We start from the raw sequence: 15,741 nt of genomic DNA, 5'->3' as shown, positions 1-15,741 counted from the left end.
ACATATAAGATTATTAAGGGGTTGGACACGTTAGAGGCAGGAAACATGTTCCCAATGCTGGGGGAGTCCAGAACAAGGGGCCACAGTTTAAGAATAAGGGGCAGGCCATTTAGAACTGAGATGAGGAAAAACTTTTTCAGTCAGAGTGTTGTAAATCTGTGGAATTCTCTGCCTCAGAAGGCAATGGAGGCCAATTCTCTGAATGCATTCAAGAGAGAGCTAGATAGTGCTCTTAAGGATAGCGGAGTCAGGGGGTATGGGGAGAAGGCAGGAACGGGGTACTGATTGAGAATGATCAGCCATGATCACATTGAATGGCGGTGCTGGCTCGAAGGGCCGAATGGCCTCCTCCTGCACCTATTGTGTATTGTCTATTGTCTATTGGCACATTGGCCTTCATCAGTCAGAGTACTGAGCGTAGAAGGTGGGAGGTCACGTTACAGTTGTACAAGACGTCGGTGAGACCACGTTTAGAGTAATTTGTTGAATTTTGGTCAGCTGTTATAGGAAAGATGATGTCAAGCTGGAAAGCGTGCAGAGAAAATTTTACGAGGTTGTTGCCAGGACTCGAGGGCCTGAGCTATCGGGAGTTGAGCTGGCTAGGACTTTATTCCTTCGAGCGCAGGAGGATGAGGGGTGATCTTGCAGAGGACCTAGGTTTTAGTTGAGCTAGTATTTATAAGGAATCTGAGAAGCAATTGATTCACACACAGGCTGGTGCATATATAGATTTAATAGCAACCTAAAGTGCAACTTTAACACACAGAGGGTGGGGAGTGTATGGAACGAGATGCCACATGAGGTAGTTGAGGCAACTACTATTTAAAAGACACTTGAACAGGTCCATGGGTAGGAAGGGTTTAGAGGGATCTGGGCCAAATGCAGGCAGGTGGGACCAGCTTAGATGGTACATTGGGCCGAAAGGTCTGTTTCCATGCAATAGGACTAGGGGTTGCCAACTTCCTCACTCCCAAATACGGGACAAGGTGACGTCACCGCCCCGCGCCCCACGTGACCTCACCCAGCCAGCGGCCACGTGCTCCCGCTCCACCAATGGCGGCCGCCCGAGCCGGGAGGTGGGTTGCTACGCAACCTCTGTTAGGCGGCGCCGAGGGCCTCCACGCCTACACTGTCCGGGCCTACACTGTCCGGGCCTACACTGTCCGGGCCTACAGTGTCCGGGCCTACACTGTTCGGGCCAAAAGTGTGCTGACCTACAGTGTCCGGGCCTACCGTGTCCGGGCCTGCAGTGTCTGGGCCTACAGTGTTCGGGCCTACAGTGTCCGGGCCTACAGTGTCCCCCCGGGCCTAATACGGTACAAGGGCGGTCCCGTATGGGACAAACCAATCTGGCCCAAAATACGGGATGTCCCGGCTAATACGGGACAGTTGGTAACTCTAGTTTCCATGCAGTTTGACTTTATGACTATTTAAAATCATCCATTAAAAAGAGCAATTGGGCAGTGTAATAAAACATAATTGTTACGTTCTTTAATATAAAAAAAGTATTCCTTGATGTATTTCAGCAGTGAACCTGTGACCATATTAGTAACACGGCTGAAAATGGGTTTATTAGCAAAATAAGTAGTTTTATAAATGTATCTCATTTCTATTCCATAAATGACCTGATTTAAAATCAATAAAAACTGTTTTTGAATTACCATTTAAATGACTTTAGACTTTACTTCGGCCCACCAGGTCCGCACCAACCAGCGATCCCTGCACACTAACACTACCCTACACACACACACAAGGGACAATTTTTACATTTCCAAAGCCAATTAACCTACAAGCCTGCACGTCTTTGGATTGTGGGAGGAAACCGAAGATCTCGGAGAAAACCCGCGCAGGTCACGGGGAGAACTAGGGTCGCCGGAACATCCCGTAATTTGGGCTAAATTGGTTTGTCCCGTATGGGACCGCCCTTGTGCCGTATTATGCCCGGGGGGCGCTGTAGGCCCGGACACTGTAGGCCCGGACACTGTAGACCCGGACACTATAGGCCCGGACACTGTAGGCCCGGACACTGTAGGCCCGGACACTGTAGGCCGGGACACTGTAGGCCCGGACACTGTAGGCCCGGACACTGTAGGCTCGGCCACTGTAGGCCCGGACACTGTAGGCCCGGACACTGTAGGCCCGGACACTGTAGGTCCGGATAGTGTAGGCCCGGACACTGTAGGCCCGGACACTGTAGGCCCGGACACTGTAGGTCCGGACACTGTAGGTCCAGACACTGTAGGCCCGGACACTGTAGGCTCTGATGTTGTAGGCCTGGACATTATAGGTCAGCACAGTGTAGTGGAAAAAAAACTGCAGCTGCTGGTTAAAATCTGTGCCTACCTTCCGGACAGTGTAGGTGCGGACACTGTAGGCCTGGAGGTCTGGAAACTCCATAGTCAGGATGGAACCCAGGTCTCTGGCGCTGTGAGCCAGCAACTCTACCGCTGCGCCACTGTGGCCACCCTAATACCGTGGCCACCCTCTCCAGAGATGCTGCCTGACCCGCTGAGTTACTCCAGCACTCTGTGAAACGTCACCTATCCATGTTCTCCTGCTTCCACACATGCATCTCCGAAAACAAAACAAGACTCGTTCTACCTTATCTCACTTTTCCTCCCGCTCCCAACACCACAGCGGTGGGCAATTTTACATGGGCTAATTAAACCTGCAAACCCGCACGTCTTCGGAGTGTTGGAGGAAACCGGAGAAGACCCATGTGGTCACGGGGGGAATGTGCAGGCCACAAATCACGGTTTGCGATAGCAAGGTTTGATTGAATATGTTCAACAGAAAGTTGATTCAGTGTTGTAACTGAAATGGCCCCTTGCACTGAAACGGTTTCACAGCGGAGAGCAGGGGATGTTGGAACATTTGGCATCTATTATTTGCTAAATCACTGCTACACTGTGGTAAAAAGATCGACAAAGGAAAGGAGATATCAAGGCCAGGAGAAAATGACTGGAAAGTAAATCTGTCGCCGAACAATAGAAATCTTTGCCGACTTTATAGGTGCAGTATTTAAATGGGAGAGAGAAAAATAACAATATGGCATTTCCCTGGTCAAGAAACTTAAGATTCATGCATTAATAAGAATCCTTTTTGGAGAGAGTATTAGTAAAAGCATTTGATGAATTCTTGCACTGCAGGCAAGACATCATTTAGAGTCATAGTCCTAGATAGAGTCATAGAGTGTTACGCCATAGAAACAGGCCCTTTGGCCCATCTTGCCCACACCGACCAACATGCCCCACCTGCTTGCCTTATCAAGTCATAAGTGACAGGACCAGAATGAGGCCATTTGGCCCATTAGGTCTACTCCGCCTTACAGAACCTCAGCATTATTTCACAAAATGCTGGAGTAGCAGCAGCAATCAGCAGCAGTAGCAGCAGCAATCAGCAGCAGTAGCAGCAGCAATCAGCAGCAGTAGCAGCAGCAATCAGCAGCAGTAGCAGCAGCAATCAGCAGCAGTAGCAGCAGCAATCAGCAGCAGTAGCAGCAGCAATCAGCAGCAGTAGCAGCAGCAATCAGCAGCAGTAGCAGCAGCAATCAGCAGCAGTAGCAGCAGCAATCAGCAGCAGTAGCAGCAGCAATCAGCAGCAGTAGCAGCAGCAATCAGCAGCAGTAGCAGCAGCAATCAGCAGCAGTAGCAGCAGCAATCAGCAGCAGTAGCAGCAGCAATCAGCAGCAGTAGCAGCAGCAAGCAGCACCAAGCTGTGTTACTTGGGAAGTAGTGTGTGGGGATTGTGTGGGGATTGTGTGTGGATAGTAAGGAGTAAGACCTGTGTGATCTCCCGGACAAGTTTCGATCGCCTAGCTTGGGGTCGGAGAGGAATTTCCCGGATTTTTTTCTCAAATTGGCCTGGGTTTTTTATCCGGTTTTTCGCCTCTCCCAGGAGATCACTCAGTTCTTTTGGGTGGGCGGTTGGAGCGGTTGGAGCAGCGGCCGGGCGGTAGGTTTAGTAACCGAGCGCGGGGCTTTGTTTGGAGAGTATGACTGCCAGGGCAGTTTATTGTTCTGGGTGTCGGATGTGGGGAATCTGGGAGTCTGATAGTCTTCCAGACATCCACATCTGCGCCAGGTGCGACGAGATGGGGCTCCTAAGGGACCGTATTAGGAACCTGGAGCGGCAGATTGATGACCTCCGTCTGGTCAGGGAGAGTGAGGAGGTTATAGATAGGAGTTACAGAGAGGTGGTCACTCCTAGACCACAGGAGGTAGACAAGTGGGTCACTGTTAGGGGGGGCAAGGAACAGAGGCAGGGACTAGGGAGTACCCCGGTGGCTGTACCCCTTGGAAATAAGTACTCCTGTTTAAGTACTGTTGGGGGGGACAGCCTACCTGGGGGCAGCGACGGTGCCCGGGCCTCTGGCAAGGAGTCCGGCCCTGTTGCTCAGAAAGGTAGGGAAAGGAAGAGGAGAGCGATAGTAATAGGGGACTCTATAGTGAGGGGGTCAGATAGGCGTTTCTGTGGACGCAGTCGGGAGACCCGGATGGTGGTTTGCCTCCCTGGTGCCGGTGTCCGGGATGTGTCTGAGCGTGTCCAGGATATCCTGAAAGGGGAGGGAGAGGAGCCAGAGGTCGTGGTACATATAGGTACCAACAATATAGGTAGGATAAGGGAAGAGGTCCTGAAAGGAGAATTTAGGAGGCTAGGAAGAGAGTTAAAAAAAAGGACTTCCAAAGTAATAATCTCAGGCTTACTGCCTGTGCCACGCGATAGTGAGAACAGGAATGGAGTGAGGTGGAGGATAAATACGTGGCTGAGGAACTGGTGCAGGGAGCACGGATTCAAGTTTCTGGATCATTGGGACCTCTTCTGGGGGAAGTATGACCTGTACAAAAAGGACGGGTTGCATCTGAACCTGAGGGGAACCAATATCCTGGCGGGGAGATTTGCTAAAATAATTGCGGAGACTTTAAACTAGTACGGTTGGGGGGAGGGACTCAAACACAGATAGCTAATAGGCAGTGTGTGAGGCAGGAGGCAGAAAAGGGAAACACTCAGACCCAATATGTAGGAGAGAAAGAAGGGAAAAGAAATAAACTGAGAATAAGAAATGATGGGTCCCTTAAATGTGTATATTTTAATGCTAGGAGCATTGTAAGAAAGGTGGATGAGCTTAGAGCCTGGATTGACATCTGGAAGTATGATGTTGTGGCGATCAGTGAAACATGGTTGCAGGAGGGTTGCGATTGGCAATTAAATATTCCAGGATTTCATTGTTTCAGATGTGATAGAATCGGAGGGGCAAGAGGTGGGGGTGTTGCATTGCTTGTCAGGGAGGATATCACAGCAGTGCTTTGGCAGGACAGACTAGAAGGCTCGATTAGGGAGGCTGTTTGGGTGGAACTCAGAAATGAGAAAGGTTTAGCAACACTTATAGGGGTGTATTATAGACCGCCAAATAGGGAACGAGAATTGGAAGAGCAAATATGTAAGGAGATAGCAGATATTAGTAGTAAGCACAGAGTGGTGATTGTGGGTGATTTCAATTTTCCGTATATAGACTGGGAATCACATTCTGTTAAAGGGCTGGATGGTTTGGAGTTTGTAAAATGTGTGCAGGATAGTTTTTTGCAGCAATACATAGAGGTGCCTACCAGAGAAGGGGCAGTGTTGGACCTCCTGTTAGGAAATGAGATGGGTCAGGTGACGGAGGTATGTGTTGAGGAGCACTTTGGGTCTAGTGATCATAATGCCATTAGTTTCAATATCATTATGGAGAAGGTCAAATCTGGACCAAGGGTTGAGATTTTGGATTGGAGAAAGGCTAATTTTGAGGAGATGAGAAAGGATTTAAAAGGAGTGAAATGGAAATTGTTGTTTTATGAAAAGGATATAATAGAGAAATGGAGGATATTTAAAGGTGAAATTTTGAGAGTACAGAGTCTTTATGTCCCTGTTCGGTGGAAAGGAAAGAATAATAATTTGAAAGAGCCGTGGTTTTCCAGGGAAATTGGACACTTGGTTCGGAAAAAGAGGGAGATATACAATAAATATAAGCGGCAGGGAGTAAATGAGGTTCTTGAGGAATATAAAGAATGTAAAAGGAATCTTAAAAAGGAAATTAGAAAAGCGAAAAAAAGATATGAGGCTGCTTTGGCAAGTAATGTAAAAGTAAACCCCAAGGGGTTCTACAGATATGTCAATAGCAAAAGGATAGTGAGGGATAAAATTGGTCCATTAGAAAGTCAGAGTGGTCAGCTATGTGCTGAGCCGGAAGAAATGGGGGAGATATTAAACAATTTCTTTTCTTCGGTATTTACCGAGGAGAAGGATATTGAATTATGTGAGGTAAGCGAAACAAGTAGAGTAGTGATGGAAATTAGGAAGATTAAAGAAGAGGAGGTACGGACACTTTTGAAAAATATAAAAGTGGATAAGTCTCCAGGTCCTGATAGGATATTCCCTAGGACATTGAGGGAAGTTAGTGCAGAAATAGCAGGGTCTATGACGGAAATATTTCAAACGTCATTAGAAACGGGGATGGTGCCGGAAGATTGGCGCATTGCGCATGTTGTGCCCTTGTTTAAAAAAGGTTCTAAAAGTAAACCTAGCAATTATAGACCTATTAGTTTGACGTCTGTGGTGGGAAAATTAATGGAAAAGATACTTAGGGACAATATATATAATTATTTGGATAATCAAGGCCTGATTAGAAGCAGTCAACATGGATTTGTGCCTGGAAGGTCATGTTTGACTAATCTTCTTGAATTTTTTGAAGAGGTTACCAGGGAAATTGATAAGGGCAAGGCTGTGGATGTTGTCTATATGGACTTCAGTAAGGCATTTGACAAGGTTCCACATGGAAGGTTGATTAAGAAGGTTAAATCGTTGGGTATTAATAATGAGGTTGCAAGATGGATTCAACAATGGCTGAATGGGAGATACCAGAGGGTAACGGTTGACAATTGTATGTCAGGTTGGAGGCCAGTGTCTAGTGGAGTGCCCCAAGGATCTGTGTTGGGTCCACTGTTGTTTGTCATTTACATTAATGATCTGGATGATGGTGTGGCAAATTGGATTAGTAAATATGCAGATGATACTAAGATAGGTGGAGTAGTTGATAGTGAGGTAGATTTTCAAAGTCTACAGAGAGACTTGGGCCTTTTGGAAGGGTGGGCTGAAAGATGGCAGATGGAGTTTAATGCTGATAAGTGTGAGGTGCTGCATTTTGGTAGGACAAATCAAAATAGGACGTACAGGGTAAATGGTAGGGAATTGAGGAATGCAGTGGAACAGAGGGATCTGGGAATAACTGTGCATTGTTCCCTGAAGGTGGAATCTCATGTGGATAGGGTGGTGAAGAAGGCGTTTGGTATGTTTGCCTTTATAAATCAGAGCATCGAGTATAGAAGTTGGGATGTAATGTTAAAATTGTACAAGGCATTGGTGAGGCCGAATCTGGAGTATGGTGTGCAGTTCTGGTCGCCAAATTATAGGAAGGATGTCGACAAAATGGAGAGGGTACAGAGGAGATTTACTAGAATGTTGCCTGGGTTTCAGCACTTAGGCTACAGAGAGAGGTTGAACAGGTTGGGTCTTTATTCTTTGGAGCGTAGAAGGTTGAGGGGGGACTTGATAGAGGTTTTTAAAATGTTGAGAGGGACGGACAGAGTTGACGTGGGTAGGCTTTTCCCTTTGAGAGTGGGGAAGATTCCAACAAGGGGACATAGCTTCAGAATTGAGGGACAAAGGTTTAGGGGTAACATGAGGGGGAACTTCTTTACTCAGAGGGTGGTGGCTGTATGGAATGGGCTTCCGATGGAAGTGGTGGAGGCTGGCTCGATTTTATTATTTAAGAGTAAATTGGATAGGTATATGGATAGGAGGGGATTAGAGGGTTATGGTCTGAGTGCAGGTAGATGAGACTAGGTCAAGGAGAATGGTCGGCGTGGACTGGTAGGGCCGGACAGGCCTGTTTCCATGCTGTAGTTGTTATATGTTATATGTTATATGTTATAACTCAGCAGGTCAGGCAGCATCTCAGGAGAGAAGGAATGGGTGACGTTTGGGGTCGAGACCCTTCTTCAGACCAGCATGTCTAGCTGACTTATACAGCCTGAAGCTTAAACAGATGCCTTGGAGGGACATGTATTTTCCTCCCTCCTGTTATCTGTTTTCCAAGACAACGGATCAAGAAAAAAATCTCCATCGGTCTCTCCTGCACATTCATAGAGGCTTTCAGCATGAAAACAGGCCCTTCATCCCAACCTATCCATGCCCAATAGATAGTGTGGTCAAGAAGGCTCCCTTTGGGTATTTGGCCCAGATCCCTCTAAATGTGTTCCTATCCATGTTCCTGTCTGAATATTTTTTTAATGTTGTGATAGTCCCAGCCTCAATTAGTTCCTCTGGCAGCTTGTTCCATACACCCACCACCCTCTGTGGGAAAAGGTCACCCCTCAGATAAAAGGAATCAGGGACCATCTGAAGTTAGAGAAGTCAATGTTCATACCGCTGGGGTGTAAGCTGCCCAAGGGAAATATGAGGTGCTGTTCCTCCAGTTTGCGCTGGGCCTCACTCTGACAATGGAGGAGGCCCAGGACAGAAAGGCCAGACTGGGAGTGGGAGGGGGAGTTGAAGTGCTGAGCCACCGGGAGATCAGGTTGGTTAAGGCGGTCTGAGCGAAGGTATTGAGCAAAACGATCGCCGAGCCTGCGCTTGGTCTCGCCGATGTAGAGAAGTTGACATCTGGAACAGCGGATACAATAGATGAGGTTGGATGAGGTGCAGGTGAACCTCTGCCTCACCTGGAAAGACTGTTTGGGTCCTTGGATGGAGTTGAGGGGGGAGGTAAAGGGACAGGTGTTGCATCTCGTGCGGTTGCAGGGGAAAGTGCCCGGGGTTGGGGTGGTTTGGGTGGGAAGGGACGAGTGGACCAGGGAGTTACGGAGGGACCGGTCTCTGCGGAACGCAGAGAGGGGAGGGGATGGGAAGATGTGGCCAGTGGTGGGGTCCCGTCGTAGGTGACGGAAATGTTGGAAGCCGAATGTTGGGCCGAAGGGCCTATTTCCACTCTGTGTGACTCTATGACTCGAAGTGCATTGTTTTGCTAATTCAACATTTGCCATATTTTCCTGCAAGTCCCTGTTCATGTTGAAAAGTATCCAGGGTGAATCATCAACCAGGGTGATCATTAAGGTTGCCATCTGTATTAGCCGGGACATCCCGTATTTTGGGCTAAATTGGTTTGTCCCGTATGGGACCGCCCTTGTCCAATATTAGGCCCAGGAGGCACTGTAGGCCTGGACACCGTAGGCCTGGACACTGTAGGCCCGGACACTGTAGGCCCGGACATTGTAGGCCCGGACACTGTAGGCCCGGACACTGTAGGTCCAGACGCTGTAGGCACGGACACTGTAGGCCCGGACCCTGTAGGCCCGGAAACTATAGGCCCGGACACTGTAGGCGTGGACACTGAAGGCCTGGAAACTGTAGGCCCGGACACTGTCAGCCCCGACACTGTAGGCCCGGGCGCCGCCTAACGGAGGTTGCGTAGCAACCCGCCTCCCAGCCCGGGCGGCCGCCATTAGTGGAGCGGGAGCACATGGCCGCTGGCTGGGTGAGGTCACGTGGGGCACGGGGCGGTGACATCACCTTTTGTCCCTTATTTGGGAGTGAGGAAGTTGGCAACCCCTAGTAGGAATGGTCTTTAAGCTTCCAAACCAGAGACGCAATGTTGCTGGTTCGATGCAGATGTCAGGATGAATTAGCAAGTCAACAGCACCTTGTGCTGGTTGGGAGGCCCAGAAAATGTCTCAGACAACTGAAACTAACTTTACAAACGTCTCGCACAACAATGGGCATGTTTGAGGGGATGGTGGCTCTGGCTTAGAACCGCAGGGGGAAATCAAAGCAATTGAAGTAAGCAGTAACATGGAGCAATGATTCCTTGGTGCCTGGCTTGTCATTTTGCATCCTGATTCTTAACATGATCGATTCAATTTTGCTGTGCTGCATGAAATCAGGCCGTGTGATCCGGGTGAATTATCTGCTAAAGGGTTTATTAGAACGATGGCAAGGGTGGGCAGGCACGGAGGGAAATCACAGGCATCCACTGTTCTCATAAGTTAATAAGTTTGTAAGTGACAGGAGCAGAATTAGGCCGATCGGCCCATCGAGTCTACTCCGCCATTCAATCACGGTTGATCTATCTCTCCCTCTCAACCCCACTCTCCTGCCTTCTCCCCATAACCCCTGACACCCGCACTGATCAAGTTCTCACTGGAACAGAGGCAAACAATACAAATAATGACTTAATTCTGCATTATTAGTTCAGTTGAGTTTAGAGATACAGCGCGGAAACAGGCCCTTCGGCCCACCGAGTCCGTGTCGACCGGCGATCCCCACACACTAACACTGCACTACACACACTAAGAACAATTTACAATTTTACCGAAGCCAAATTGCCTACAAACATGCTGTTTTTAGAGTGTGGGAGGAGACCGGAGCACCCGGAGAAAACCCACGCAGGTCACGGGGAGAACGTACAAACTCCGTACAGACAGCGTCCGTAGTCAGGATCGAACCCGGGACTCTGGCGCCGTGAGGCAGGAACTCTATCGCTGCTCCACCGGGCTGCACATATTTAGTTTAGTTTAGTGTGGTTAATTGCCACATGTACTGAGGTACAGGGAAAAGCTTTTTGCTGCGTGCTAACCAGTCAGCAGAAAGACGAGTTTGATGAGGGGTCTCGACCTGTAACGTCACCTATCCGTGTTCTCCACAGATGATGCCTGACCCGCTGAGTTACTCCAGCACTCTGTGAAACATCACATAGAAACATAGAAACATAGAAAGTAGGTGCAGGAGTAGGCCATTCGGCCCTTCGAGCCTGCACCGCCAGTCAATATGATCATGGCTGATCATCCAGCTCAGTAACCTGTACCTGCCTTCTCCCCATACCCCCTGATCCCTTTAGCCACAAGGGCCACATCTAACTCCTTCTTAAATATAGCCAATGAACTGGCCTCAACTACCCTCTGTGGCAGAATTCCACAGATTCACCACTCTCTGTGTGAAAAAAAACTTTCTCATCTCGGTCCTAAAAGACTTCCCCCTTATCCTTAAACTGTCACCTATCCATGTTCTCCACAGATGCTGCCTGACCCGCTGAGTTACTCCAGCACTCTGTGAAACGTCACCTATCCATGTTCTCCACAGATGATGCCTGACCCGCTGAGTTACTCCAGCACTCTGTGTCTTTTTTTTCTTTGTAAACCAGCGTTAGTTGAGCTGTGTTTCTGCCAGTTCTTCCCCGCTGGCTGCCTCTGTCTGCAGACACAGGATAAATGGTTGCAGCCCGCACTGCCATGTCAATATTGAAATATTAATGCGCGCTTAATGACTGGTGACGTGCCATCTGTTTCTGCGATCGCAGGTGAAGGCAGCAGAAATCAGCAAGACAGGGCAGCCCAAGAGGAAGCGTATTAGTCATCCTCAATGTCACCGCACGCTAATGACACGCACAGCGCCATTCATCAGCAACGTCAAGAGGCATGAAATGTCCGATCAATTATCCCCGTGAAGCGGGGCGGCGCGGTGGCGCAGTGGTAGAGTCGCTGCATCACAGCGCCGGAGACCCGGGTTCCATCCCGACCGCGGGTGCTGTCTGTATGGAGTTTGTACCTTCTCCTCGAGACCGCGTTGAATTTCACCAGGTGTCATAGAGTCAGAGAGTGATACAGTGCGGAAACAGGCCCTTCGGCCCGACTCGCCCACGCCGGCCAACAATGTCCCAGCTACACTAGTCCCACCTGCCTGCGCTTGGTCCATATCCCTCCATACCTGTCCGAGCCACGTACCTGTCCAACTGTTTCTTAACTGTTGGGATAGTCGCAGCCTCAACTACCTCCTCTGGCAGCTCGTTCCATACACCCACCACCTTCTGTGTGAAAATGTTACCCCTTAGATTCCTATTAAATCTTTTCCCCTTCACCTTGAACCTGTGTCCTCTGGTCCTCGATTCCCCTTCTCTGGGCAAGTGACTCTGTGCGTCTACCCGATCTATTCCTCTCATGATCTTATGTACCTTTAACCGGGTGCTCCGGTGTCCTCCGATACTCCAAAGAAGTACAGGTTGGTCGGTTAATTGGATTGTGTAAATTGTCCCTAGTGTGTGTAGGATAGTGTTAGAGTGCGGGGATCGCTGGTCGGCGCAGGCTCGGTGGGCCGAAGGGCCTGTTTCCGCGCTGTGTCTCCAAACTAAACCAAACTAATGTAGAATTGCCAGTTATTATTCATATCATTTCCCTCTGCTCCTGGGAGAACAGTAATGCCTGTACGGAGTTTGTACGTTCTCCCCGTGACCTGCGTGGGTTTTCTCCGGGCGCTCCGGTTTCCTCCCACACTCCAAAGACGTGCAGGTTTGTAGGTTAAATGGCTTCTGTAAATTGTAAATTTCCCCTTGTGTGTGTGGGATGGCGTTAGTGTGCGGGCGATCTCTGGTCGGCACGGGTTCCGTAGACTCAGGGGCTCGTTTGCGCGGTGTATTTCTAAAGTAAAGCCCAAAGGAAAGTCAAGTAAATGACCCGTCATCCTCCTGCGCTCCAAGGAATAGAGTCCTGGCCTGGCCTACCCCTCCCAATAGCTCACACCCCTCAGTCCTGGCAACATCCTCGTAAAACAAATGAATTGAGGGCGTGCAGCGTAGGTTTACTAGGTTAATTCCCAGAATGGCGGGACTATCATATGTTGAAAGACTGGAGCGACTAGGCTTGTATACATTGGAATTTAGAAGGAAGAGAGGGGATCTTATCGAAACGTATAAGATTATTAAGGGGTTGGACACGTTAGAGGCAGGAAACATGTTCCCGATGTTGGGGGAGTCCAGAACAAGGGGCCACAGTTTAAGAATAAGGGGTAGGCCATTTAGAACTGAGATGAGGAAAAACCTCAGTCAGAGAGTTGTGAATCTGTGGAATTCTCTGCCTCAGAAGGCAGTGGAGGCCAATTCTCTGAATGCATTCAAGAGAGAGCTAGATAGAGCTCTTAAGGATAGCGGAGTCAGGGGGTATGGAGAGAGGGCAGGAACGGGGTACTGATTGAGAATGATCAGCCATGATCACATTGAATGGCGGTGCTGGCTCGAAGGGCCGAATGGCCTCCTTCTGCACCTATTGTCTATTGTCTATTGTCCATTGAATTGAACATGCCATCGTGTACAAGGACAACACAGAAACATAGAAACATAAAAAACAGGTGCAGGAGGAGGCCATTCGGCCCTTCGAGCCAGCACCGCCATTCATTGTGATCGTGGCTGATTATCCACAATCAGTACCCCGTGCCTGCCTTCTCCCCATATCCCTTGATTCCACTAGCCCCCAGAGCTCTATCTAACTCTCTTTTAAATCCATCCAGTAAATTGGCCTCCACTGCCCTCTGTGGCAGAGAATTCTACAAATTCACAACTCTCTGGGTGAAAAAGATGTTTCTCACCTCAGTTTTAAATGGCCTCCCCTTTATTCTTAGACTGTGTGGTCCCTGGCTCTGGACTCCCCCAACATTGGGAACATGTTTCCTGCATCTAGCTTGTCCAGTCTTTTTATAATTTTATACGTCTTTATAAGATCCCCTCTCATCCTTCTAAACTCCAGTGAATACAAGCCCGCAGTCTTTCCAATCTTTCCTCATATGACAGCCCCGCCATCCCGGGGATTAACCTGGTGAACCTACGCTGCACTGCCTCAATAGCAAGGACGTCCTTCCTCAAGTTAGGAGACCAAAACTGCGCACAATGCTCCAGATGTGGTCTCACCAGGGAGCCTGTACAACTGCTTTCTATTTATCAATAGAAACATTCCAGCTCCTGCTAACTGTATTAACTGCAACCTACTTGCATACTTAGGATTGTATATTCAGAATTTCTTATCATTATCTACTTAGAGTCACAGAGTGATACAGCATAGAAACGAATCTTCACTTCTTGCTCGCACCGGCCAACATGTCCCAGCTACACTAGTCCCACCTGCCCGTGTTGGCCCATACCTCTCCAAACCTGTCCTATAGAAACATAGAAACATAGAAAATAGGTGCAGGAGTAGGCCATTCGGCCCTTCGAGCCTGCACCGCCATTCAATATGATCATGGCTGATCATCCAACTCAGTATCCCGTACCTGCCTTCTCTCCATACCCCCTGATCCCTTTAGCCACAAGGGCCACATCTAACTCCCTCTTAAATATAGCCAATGAACTGGCCTCAACTACCTTCTGTGGCAGAGAATTCCACAGATTCACCACTCTCTGTGTGAAAAAAAACGTTCTCATCTCGGTCCTAAAAGACTTCCCCCTTATCCTTAAACTGTGACCCCTTGTTCTGGACTTCCCCAACATCGGGAACAATCTTCCTGCATCTAGCCTGTCCAACCCCTTAAGAATTTTGTAAGTTTCTATAAGATCCCCCCTCAATCTTCTAAATTCCAGCGAGTATAAGCCGAGTCTATCCAGTCTTTCTTCATATGAAAGTCCTGCCATCCCAGGAATCAATCTGGTGAACCTTCTCTGTACTCCCTCTATGACAAGAATGTCTTTCCTCAGATTAGGAGACCAAAACTGTACGCAATACTCCAGGTGTGGTCTCACCAATGCCCTGTACAACTGCAGGAGAACCTCCCTGTTCCTATACTCAAATCCCCTCGCTATGAATGCCAACATACCATTCGCTTTCTTCACTGCCTGCTGCACCTGCATGCCTACTTTCAATGACTGGTGTACCACGACACCCAAGTCTCGTTGCATCTCCCCTTCTCCTAATCGGCCACCATTCAGATAATAGTCTGCTTTCCTGTTCTTGCCGCCAAAGTGGATAACCTCACATTTATTGTGACAGGTATCCATGCACCTGTCCAAATCTTCTGTAAACATTGCGATAGTCCCAGCCTCATCTACCTCCTCCGGCAGCTCGTTCCACACACCCACCTCCCTTTGTGTGAAAAACAGTCTCCCCCACAGATTCCCCTACTCTGGGCAAGAGACTCTGTGCGTCTTTCTACTCAATCTATTCCTCTCATGATTTTTGCACACCTCTATAAGATCACCCCTCATCCTCCTGCGCCTTCCCATGTTTGCTGAAGTGACCACAATTGCATTCTACAAACGCCAAGACAATTATGACAGTTTTCAGAAGGAATAATAATAAATGGGTCTGAAGAACGGTCTCGACCCAAAACGTCACCCATTCCTTCTCTCCTGAGATGCTGCCTGACCCGCTGAGTTACTCCAGCATTTTGTGAAATAATAAATGGGTGATAAATCGTTTATAAAGGCCAACACTACCAATGCTTTCCAGTTGATAAATAACCTGTTTCGATTAGACTTTGGCTGTCAACTATTTCTTGCCTCAAAGTAAAGATGAGAGTAATAGTGAGGCCACATTGAATTCCAAGCTGACAATGTAGGCCATTTCTCACACAATCCATTACATCAAATGGTATAAATCAATTCAGTACTTGAATAGTCCATCCGCCTCCATCAGTTATGCGTGATCTTTCCTTTGGTGAAATTAAACGTTCATTTAGAAACTTTAGCTCACTCAAAGTAACGCTTTGTCTGATTACTTCATTACCATCAATTTTACTTTTTTAAAAACTCATTCATGGTTTGTCAGTGGCATAGAGTCGTAGAGTGATACAGTGTGGAAACAGGCCCAACGGCCCAACTTGCCCACACCGGCCAATAGGTCCCATCTACACTAGTCCCACCTGCCTGCGTTTGGCCCAAGACATGTCCCATCT

At 48.4% G+C, this 15,741-nt stretch overlaps 1 protein-coding gene across 1 annotated transcript in view; it reads right to left on the bottom strand.

Moving 5' to 3' along the window:
- The window catches only part of LOC144592184 (teneurin-3-like), a 2,027,615-nt gene that overhangs the window by 1,262,592 nt on the left and 749,282 nt on the right, over positions 1–15,741 (bottom strand). The window lies entirely within an intron of this gene.

The sequence above is a fragment of the Rhinoraja longicauda genome, chromosome 3 (assembly GCF_053455715.1).
Source record: "Rhinoraja longicauda isolate Sanriku21f chromosome 3, sRhiLon1.1, whole genome shotgun sequence".
Lineage (NCBI taxonomy): Eukaryota > Metazoa > Chordata > Chondrichthyes > Rajiformes > Arhynchobatidae > Rhinoraja > Rhinoraja longicauda.
Note: the sequence above shows the minus strand (reverse complement) of the source record. Positions and strands in the feature narration are given on the sequence as shown.